We start from the raw sequence: 11134 nt of genomic DNA, 5'->3' as shown, positions 1-11134 counted from the left end.
GCAATTTCTTTAAAAGTATAGAAGATTCCATTTCTGTGTATATACACCAATACATACATACATACGTATTTGTAAATGTATATCAAAATGCATGGTATAATGGACGCACACGTTTTTCAGAAAAAATCAATTCAAAGGAGAGAGTTAAGAAAAGGCAAAAAGTAAAAAAATAAAATCAATTCAAATATCAAAAATTTTTCTTTTCATGTGTATTGGTAAATCTTTGAAATAATTTTTGAATACCACCTACGCTGGTAGGGATAAAAGATATATTTTCTTGCTTTACTGAATAAAAGAACAGGAACAAAAAAAAAATATTTAACAATGCTATTTTTAAGAATTTTAGGATTATTTTTAATTTCTAATACAAAGTTTTTTCTAAAATTTAGAAATTTCAACAAAAGAGAAAATAAAAAAATGTGTTGCATAAAATTATAAAAAAAAATTAATTTGAATTTTGTTTTTTTTTTTTACTTACCTTGCTATCTTTGTGTTATAATTTCTCTATTATTCTAAAATAAAGTTGCATGCGATTTATAGGCATTGAAAGACCCATGCAATTTTGACAATTTAATTATAAAAATAAAAAGCTTTTTAATTTCTTCTATATATAAAAAGCTCTTTTATTTTTCTCTCTCTTTATTGTTTTTTTTTTTTTTTTGATTAATTCCCAAATTAAAAATTTTTGTTTTTCTTGTCCAATATTTCAATTTTTTTTTTCTATATATTTGTTTTTTGTTTGTTGATTTGTGGGTGATGAATTGAAAATGTTTGCAAAATAAATGTGCTAAGCAACAAATTTTGCATAATATGATAATTTTTCAATTTGTTATATAAGTTTTTATTATTATTTTTAACGTTTTTTCTCTTAATTTAAAATCACTTTTTTTTATTTTCACTTTATTAACATTAAAAAATAACATAAAAAGGAAAATATTTATAAAACTATTTAATTTTGATTTACTTAATTTCTTTTTAAATAATACTTTTCACGTACGATAGAACACAACATATATCACATCTTATACAATATTTTAACTGTTATATTTCAAATGCTAGGCAATATAAAACGTTCATTGAAGATTTTTTTTTCTTAAAATTTACTGAATGTTGTTATTAACATAAATGAAACTGAGATACCACCAGCTGTGTTCACTGATTTTAAAAATAATAAACTGAGCGAGCACAGAGTGGATCCCGGTCTCAAATACATTTTTGGCTTTTTTGATGGGTTGATATTTTTTGTTGTAAACTTAAAAACTTTAACTATAATATAAAATTAAAGAATTTTAATTTTATAATTTAAATTAATACTTATAGCTATATATAGTATTAAAAATTTTGATTAATCATATTTTATTTTACTATTTTGTCTTACCTAAATAAAAGAGAATGTCCAACTAAACTTTTCAATATCGAAATAATTAATTGAAAATATTTGTAAATTGATAATAGTTAAAGCAATTCCAAACAAAAAAGGTTTCCTTTTTTTGAAGAAATTCCTGTATTTTATAAAAGTACTCTTTACGAAGTATTGCAAAAAATTCACTCAAAAGCATCTTATATCATATTTATTTTTTTTTTTTGTTAAATCAAATTTTTAAAATTCACTAATTGAATTTTCCTAGCCTTTCTAGATTTATTATTTCAGCACGTAAATTGTAAAACGTAAATTGTATTTTTAAAAAGTGTAAATATTTACCCGTTAAGTGATTCCTTCCAGATTGAAATACAGCGGCAACACAGTTAAAATAGTAAATTGGAAATATTTTGGTCAACTTCAGCTGAAAAACAGAAATAATAAATTTTATAATTTAAATCGGAAACCATGAATTAAAATTTAAATAAATGGTATTGGAATTGATAATAATAAATAAAAATAAGAAATACTCTATTATGTTAATAAAAAAAATTATTTTTAAATTTTAAGAACATTATTCACTTTTAAGAGCACATTTACGAGTAAGAAAGTACGAGTATCATGAAATTTTATAAAAATTTTTTATATAAAAATTTTGATATATAAAATAATGAATATTAAACGAAATTTCTTTTAAAATAATTATTTTTTAACAAAGTATGTTTGTATTGTTTAAATACACTTTTTACTTTAAGTTGCAATCTATGAAAATCAATGCTCTTTTATTACAAATATATTAGGTTAACTTCACTTTTTATAGAATTATTAAAATTTTGGGTAATTTCCAAAGCTACACATAATTAATTATATAAAAGTAAAAAATGAAATAATTTAAAATACAAAAGAAACAACAATAAAAATATTTTGTCAGCTCGTTTCAATGAAATATAAAACTTTTATATCCGTTTGTATATAAACATATATGTATCACATGTTGTACATTATGAGATTATAAAGCTTGACAACATTATTTGAAAATTTATTTCTTACCGCGTATAACACAATGTTTTTTTAACATTACTAAAATGTTGCCAGTTTTGTATAACAATTTTCATTGAAAATACATTGAGTATAAAAGTTTAAATAAAACTTTTTTCCATTTCTGCTTAGTTAATACACAAACCATTTTAATTTTATAACAATTATGAAAAACTAAAAAAATAAAAAGAGATGCTTTAGAAAAATTGTAATGAATGAATTTTTTTTTTCGCTTTATTTTATTTTCTTTTTTTTTGTTTTGTAATAAAAAAAAAGCTTTTATTTTTATTGATATTGACCTTGAAATCTTTAAACATTTGCAATTTTTCTCTTTTTCTTTGCTTCTTATTGTTATTTCTATGGAAAAAAAGTGCATTTTTCTTTTTATTATTGTGGTTTTTTTTTTTATTTTTATCTTATTTGTATTTTTGCACGTAGGTATTTTATATTCAGTTATATATATATATATATGGATGTGTGTGGAATAGGCATCTTATACAACATTAATGCACCAAATATACAAAGTATGTAGCCTATGTAAAACTGAGGATGCTTTTTGCGGTTTCCGATTTAGAATACTAAATTTTTGAAATTGCATTTTTTGCAATTTTGAATGGCATACGTGCGCAAATCCAAAAATGTATTTACGTATTCTAGATAGATGCATATGAATGCATATTGTATATTGTATGTAGCTTTTTTATACCTATTGCACATATGGAATTTTTTTTTAATAAGTGAAAAGAAAATGAATTGGCGTCACTATCATCAAATATTTTTTTTTTGTTTTTGTTATCTTAAATTTTATAATAATCTCAAATGCGCAGGTGAAAACTAAAATGAAAATTAATTTTTAGAAATTCTGATGAAATATGAATTTTATAGTCAGTCAGTTATATGTACATATATATAAATATGAATACATTCATGCATAATGCACATTAAATGTACATATATCTACATGTAATTTAAGGTTGAAGTTGAAAGAATTTAAAAATATTAGCAATTTTGAAAGAAATTAACTGAAAAATTTACAAAATTTAGTAAAAAAATTTCCTAAAGTTAATGTTTTTTATTTGAAACTCTTTTCACTAATATTTTTTTGATATTTTTATGATTATTAGAATTTAGTTCAATCATCTGATATCTTGAACAATTCAATAAATCTCTAGAGGAATCTTAATATAATTAACATTTCATATAACAGAAATCTTTTATTTAGCGATGAACTTTAGTTTATAGTATTTCTTTATCATTTTGCATACTTTTTTTTTAATTCCACTGCGGTAAGACTTTTCTTAAATTATTGCTTGAATTTTTTTTTTAATTTTTGTTTTCCTAAGACTGTTTTTTGACAAAATTTAATAAATTTTATTTGAAATAAGCATCTATTTTTTAACTAAAAATAAACTTTCATAATTTCCTAAAATTCACCAAAAGTAATGTCAGTAGTCACTTGTATATATATTTATATACATATGTTATGTACACATATACTTATAATTTGAAATTGAAAGAATTTTATTAGTCAAGAATAAAACCATATTTTGCACCTTTTTCAAAAAAAAATATTAAAAATCAATACGCTCTTGTATAATATTCTTATATATTATATAAAAATTTTTTATATACCTACTTATGTACATGCATATACATATGTATGTAATGTGTTTTATATATGAATAAGTATGTATCTATGCATTTTGCTCTCGTATATAAATGACCTTTGGAAATTTATCGATTATAACAATGTTAGGTTGTAGTGTAGTCCACGAAAAACTTACAATTTATTGTGTATACGCAAATTTAAATAATATATTATGTACGGATATATATAGCTACGTCAATATACTTACAAGTAAAAGGTGTTCAAAAATTTTCATTAAATGATTTTTACCCAAAAATAATTAGAATATAAATTCATTATTTTACATTAATATTTTCAATTAAACACCCACGTCATATTTATATAATATATATATAAACCCATATATATGTACACACATAAAATTATGTACACAATATGGCAATACTTAAGTTCATTTCGTGTAATCACATACATATAAATTCACATAATTTGTACTTTATTACATGCTTAAAAATTTATAAATTGTTTATTTATAAAATGCTGCATTTATCCGTTAACTGATACAGGATGTAACAGCATTCTTATTAGTATAAAACTGCCTATTATTCGCTAACAAGTCACTAGCAAATGTAGTGTATGCATAGGGTTTTTCTTCCCTAACACACCAAAAATATTTTATTAATTTTGTTTTTTGTCAAAATTACAGTTATGTTCTTAAAACGGCAATACTTTTCCCTTCATAAACTAAAAATCATGTTTTTTTCATGCTTCTTGTTTCTTTTTGTTTTTTTTTTGTGCTTCTTTTCTATATTAATACGTTTGACATTTACAATATTTATGTATCTATGATGTTTGTATGTTTATAAGTATAATTTTTTTTTATTGTTAATAACATCAATTTAAGAAGAAAAATTTAAAAAAATTCTTACATTTTAATTAAATCACATATGAGAAAAATATTAATATGACATTTGAGAGGAAAACAAACCCTCAACACAAAATTTTTAATAATTTGGAAAGGAAAAAAATTCCTTATTTTTATTTTGGAAAAATATTCAAAAATTTTATTGCGTATTTGAAATTTCTTTGGAAATTTATTCTTCAATTAATTTTTTTTTATTTAAAAATTTTAATCACAATTAATCCTGTAAAATATTAATTTGAACATAAAATTTTTTTTATTTTTTTTTAGCAATTAGAATTAAATTTTCACTTTTATTAAAATTATGAAAACAAACTGGATTTTTATTTTTTTTTTATAAAGCAAAATTGTTCTCACTTCCAAAACACTACGTCAGCCGTAATTTATTGTTGAATTTTATTATTAAAAAAGTTAACATCTCTCTGTCTTTTTCTTATATAGTCGAATGTCAAAGAGATAGAAAATACTTTGATTCGGTATAAAAAAAATACATAGAATAGCTACATAGGAATAATAGAGAATTGAAAATATATATAACATACACAACTACAATAACATGTCATATAAAATTAAAAAAAATATGGGGTGTGTGTGTGTGCAAAACGTACACATCTAAGAAATTTTCTATGTGTTTGTTTATACCGGATCTTTATAAAATACTTTCACATCTATATTTAACTATGCCAATGTACGTAAAATTACATCAACATATACAAATACATTCAATCATCCATTGTTTTCAGTTTTAACCGTACGACATTACTATTTTTCAGGACATTAAGAGTGTAAAGAAATAGTTCTCCTATCTAAGTTTAGGAGAAAAAAAATAATGAATGTAAATTATCATGTTTGTAAGTTTGCTAATTTAATAAACAGTTCTAACTTTTAATACAAATTTTCTAAATATTGTTCTTTGAAGAACAATGCTTCAAATACTCGTAACATAAATAGGTTTGAATCTAAGTTGAAAATTAAAAATTGTAATTGCCGTTAAGTGGACTTTTATTGTGATTTACGTAAGATATTTAAAAATAAATACAAGTCATTCTCTGTTGAAGTCGTGTTAGCTCGCTATTTTCCCGTAAAAATATGAACTTTTTTATATGAGAAGTTCTCTTTTATAATATGTTTATATGTGTATTTATGTGTGTATGTTCTTAAAATTCATTTTTCTCTTTTAATGTCTGGGCCTATATAGGATGGTAATGTCATGAGAATAAAAATATAATTTCTAAATACTTATGCAAGGATGTATAGAAACAGAAAACATGAAAATATACAAATAAATTTATACATAAAATATAGTTTATATGAGAGATTATTGGTGAAAAAGAGATAGAAAAGAAAAAAAAAAGAAAGGAAGATAGAAAAAAAAATTTTCAAGTTCAAGTTTGAATATTGATTCTACGTTTTTTTTTGTTGTTCTTGCCTGCTTAAAATCGTGTTGTTTTTATTATTTCCATAATACTCTTTAGATATTTTATGAAGAAATTATGCATATACATATGTCCATATTATGTATGCAAATATGCATGTAGATATGTAGGTATATGAATATTTTGTAGTTTCAATAAATATTACGGCTTAAGTAAGCGCAGGTCTAACATTTTTTTTAATTTCACAGATTTTAATTTTTTCTTATTTTTATTTATTTATTTATTTTTTTGTTACATACTCTTATATGTATATAAGTACATGCATGTATACAAATTAGAGAAAAAAGTAAGATGAATAAAATAATAACTGGTAAGGAATTAGAAAAAAAATATTTTTTAAAATTAAAACAAAAATTAATAAAAGTACAGTACTCACCATAGAATAAATGTCATTATTATGTTCATTTTTATTACGACGGCAATGACGACGATAGTGTTGCTTACTACTGGTTCCATTATAATTCTTCTTCTCGTAATAAATGCAAATACAAGTACTCATATGTACACAATATGCACGTACGTATGTATGTATGTAGTACTTACAATTTTCATAAGTGTATATTATGAAGTTAGAAGTTGTTTTATTTTATTATACACATGCATGTATGTAAGTACGTATGTAAGAACGTTTTTTTTGATTTGTCAAAATATTGTTTATGAAGCCTTTGATACAAAGTATCAAAATAAATTTAAATAAAAGATTGGGTGTTTTTGATATTGCATTATGCAATCGTATTTTTAGCTTAGACGTTATAATAAATAACTTTGACAAGATGAAGACGCAACTGCAAAAAAATGCAAATTTGACATTAGTATAAAAAATGACTAATTCAAGCCAGAGCATTTTATATTATTTCAGCTAGATATACACACATTGTATAATTATAAATAAACAGACATATATTTTTATATAATATAAGTATGTATATATTTATTATATTATATTTATGTATGTATGTATATTGAATAAAAAGCATTGTATGCATATGATCCACTGATTCTTATTTCCTCTTATTGTATTTTGTTATTTGGGAATAAGAATTTATTAGGGAATAAGAATGATGTATGTTTGTTTGAATTCTTTTGAAAGTAAAAAGAAATTCCATACCTGTACGTTATATGTATGTTTGTATGTATAGAAACCTTTAGACTTTACGTTAAATTTCTAGTTAAATATTATACAATCTTAATTTTCGGTATTCTGGTATATTAGGCAAATGTGCAGTACATATATATATACATATATTTTATTATAAACATTGTTTTTGTGCATTTAAGTACGTATTATGTGATGTAAATTTGCTCTATAGCACAATGCGTTGCTTATATTCGAATTCCAAAATCCAAATCACCTGTAATATGTATATGAAAATGTTTTGGAGTTATTTTCGAGAGCTTAATTGCAGTGGTTTTTGCACTGCATTTTAAAATCTACAAATGTAAGTTATCTAAATGTATAGTTGCATGAGCATTATTATTCCTAATTTTAATTTATTTTGTTCACGTTTCTAAATAGTACGTACCTTAGAGCATTTTTCCTTGAATCAGGGAGCAGTTTTAAACTTGAATTTTATGGTGATTTACAAGTTTTTGCTTCCTTGTTATTCAATTTTTTTTTTGTTAGTATTACAGCTTTTATGAAATCTGTAAAGAAAGAAAAAGGAAAATTTTGATTAAATTATTCATTAATTGAGATTGATGAAATTATAATAATTTTTTAAATTAGAATAATTGTTCCTATTTTTGCAACAGGTGCAACCAAAGAGGCAATAAATTCCCACTTTAATTTACATTTTGTGTCAAAATAATATTATTTTCATTTTCGTCGACGATTTTTTTTTTATAACAATCCAAATGCGTGTATTACTGTGTATGTGTGTGGTTAACCAATGCGATTAAATATCTGCATATTTTCTTATCAGCATAAGTAGAATAAAAAACTTAGTATGGAGTATGCTTATACTAATTGTGAACTTTTTTTAAAGATCTAAATTAAAACAAAAAATAAAAATTTTTGGCCATTATAATATTAAGTACTTACTGCCAACATGCAGACATACATACATATGTAACTCAAATAATCAAATAAATGAATATTATTAAAATTACTCCTTTATTTTTTCTAAAAGAATACGCATATTTTTAATAAATTTCCATGAATACATAAACCTCATATTTTCGATTTTCTTTCATTATACTCACATTACAATAGGATGATAAGCATAAATAAAGTGAATCATGTTGTTTTTGCTATTCACTATTTACAATATTTCAGACATTTCGGCACATCAATAGCTTAAGGTTTTAATTGTTTTGTTTACATAGTATTTTTAGTGTATATTTTTCCTATTTTTATAATAGAATATAAATACATATGTATGTACGCATGTGATTAAAAAAATAACATTCACATACAGGATGTACATATAGTTTCTATAGTATAAGTATTTGAGTAGGTAATACATATAAGTATATGTTTGTGCATAATGTTATTTTATTTCGAGTAATTTTCAACCTGTTTTGTTTTAATAATTTAAATTTGATATTTTTTTATGATTAGATGACTTTTTTACTCTGTTGTAGTTTGTTTAGTATTTCTAACCGGCGAAATTTGAAATTTGTATAACAATATATTAAGCATAATATGTAGACTGTGATTATACATCCATATGTATGTATTGTAAAAAAGGGTTAAATTTAAAAAAAGAAAATTCTAATTTTTGCAGGGTAATTTAAATTTTCGTAATCAAATTATACAGCTTCTTTATTTGTGTTAATGTTAGTTCTAAAATTGTGAAACTTCTCAATTCCTACTCCTTTCTTATGCTGTTCACAAGACACCAATTAAAAAAAAAAAACATGAAAAAGCTATTGTAAAATGTAACAGTGGAAACCCTAACGACTAGTTTTTCGTAATTTTCAAATTACCAACAAAATCGAATTTGGAAATGACCAATATTGATCTATAAATCTCCAAATTTAAGGGTGTAATACCAACAATCTTATAAATAACTTTAAGGTTTTGTTACATTTGCATAATAAATTATTATAAAACTAAACTTTTTAAAGAAGAAAAATGAAAAGTTTATCAATATTGAAAAAATGGGCAAAATATGATTGAATGTACAAAAAATGGGTAATTATGCCAAAATAATTTTTAAAGAGAAGCCACGTTTGCCCCAAAATATTTAATATATATTTTGCGAAATGGCAAAAAAAAAGTATTTAAATTCCATTGTCTAAAAGTATATTCCCCTACTAATCTAAATAATGTAATAAAAAAAGTAAGCATTCCGATAACTAAAAGAAACAAACAAAAGTTTCATTCGTTTTCGCTTTCAAAATTAAAAGTCAAGTTCAAGATCAAATACAAAGCAGAAAGCAATTTTTTGTTCACGATTTTAGCCAGTTGTTTTATTTTCTTATTCTGTAATTTTATTTTTAATTTCTACAATTCTACATTAATAATGATTTACCTATTAAATTGTATACATATGGATGCAATATAAAAATAACGAGTGCTTATGTAGTTACATACATATGTCCATATGTACGTACATATTCGAATTATAAATATAGTATACAAACGTGTGTATTATGTACATTTTTATAAATTAAAGTGCTTTCAACTACCTTGTATTTCAAACGATTAATGAAATTTTATTTTGAAATTTATAGAAATTTCAATGTGTAGGTAAATGTTATAAAAGTGTGCATGTAAAAATTTTAATATACACAAGCTACTACGTGTTCCAATTAAATAACTTATTGGCATAAGCATACAGAGAGGAACTAGTGTTTCAGCTCATCATTTTAGAAACAATTTTATATTAAGACGTATTTAATCGGAAAAAACTTAAAATGAACTCAAAACTTAATATAGTTGGACCAAAACAATGCCTTGCGAAGAAGCACTTTTCTCTTTCTTTTGATCACAATATACAAATTATTTAAAATTCTACTTTTATTCATATACCAAAATACATCAATTTATTGCATACATTCAGGATGAGTAAAAGAAAAAGATTGAAAGCATTGTCGTCGAATTCGACAGTTAAGTAAGTGAGTTAAGATAAATAATTATCCTTTTTAATGATATGGCATTTACCGTTAGCTTTTCGCTTTTATAGAAATTCCAAAAAGTTCTTAGTTTTGGGGAAGACGTCGAAAATTCAAATTTGGAAAATTAAAACTTGGGAGTTGCTGGAGCTAAAACTTGGGAGTTGCTGGAGCTGGAAAGAAATTTTCTTCTATTGAAATAAATAACTTATTGGTGCCTAAAAGCTGCTAAAATTTTAGCCGTCTAAAAATTCCCGTTTAAAAGAAAAACGATTTCAAACATTTGAGAAATAAATCTCCAAATAAAAGTTAATTTCTATGACCATTCCGTTTTCTTAACGTGCGTTTTGGAGAAGGGAATGTAGGTAAAACAGCATTCTCGATTCTGTATTTTCCCCAGAAATAAATTTTTAATAAAAGTATATTCGCGAATGAAACTTCAGATTTTTATCGTAAAGATTGTATCAGTTTTGTAAACTGACACTTTTGTAAACTGAATAAAAATTAATTCTCAAGCTTAATTTATACACTACAGAAATTCAATAATATTTAATTTATATACATACACTTCAATTTAATTTTTTCTCTAATAGTAAAGCAGATTTTAATGCTTAAAATACATATGTAAGTATGCAGGTAAGGAAAACTAGACCGAAGATATGTTGTATAGGTACCACTGCGATAAATTTTGAAAAATTTATATAAAACTTTTCACCATTAAGCGTACATAC

At 23.1% G+C, this 11134-nt stretch overlaps 1 long non-coding RNA gene across 4 annotated transcripts in view; it reads right to left on the bottom strand.

The window, feature by feature from the left end:
- Positions 1-996: 996 nt before the first annotated feature.
- LOC129612458 (uncharacterized) overlaps positions 997-11134 on the bottom strand; it is a 64430-nt gene continuing 54292 nt past the window's right edge. For all 4 annotated transcript variants that reach the window (XR_008697230.1, XR_008697231.1, XR_008697234.1 and 1 more), the window contains 4 exons: positions 7868-7988; positions 7453-7696; positions 6721-7129; positions 997-1784 (listed from right to left, as the gene is read on the bottom strand). This is a non-coding gene — a long non-coding RNA (uncharacterized LOC129612458). The remainder of the gene's footprint in view (positions 1785-6720; positions 7130-7452; positions 7697-7867; positions 7989-11134) is intronic.

The sequence above is a fragment of the Condylostylus longicornis genome, unplaced genomic scaffold (genome assembly GCF_029603195.1).
Source record: "Condylostylus longicornis isolate FDR11 unplaced genomic scaffold, ASM2960319v2 ptg000004l, whole genome shotgun sequence".
Taxonomy (NCBI): domain Eukaryota; kingdom Metazoa; phylum Arthropoda; class Insecta; order Diptera; family Dolichopodidae; genus Condylostylus; species Condylostylus longicornis.
The sequence above is the reverse complement of the archived record's forward strand: the minus strand, read 5'-3'. Positions and strand labels throughout refer to the sequence as shown.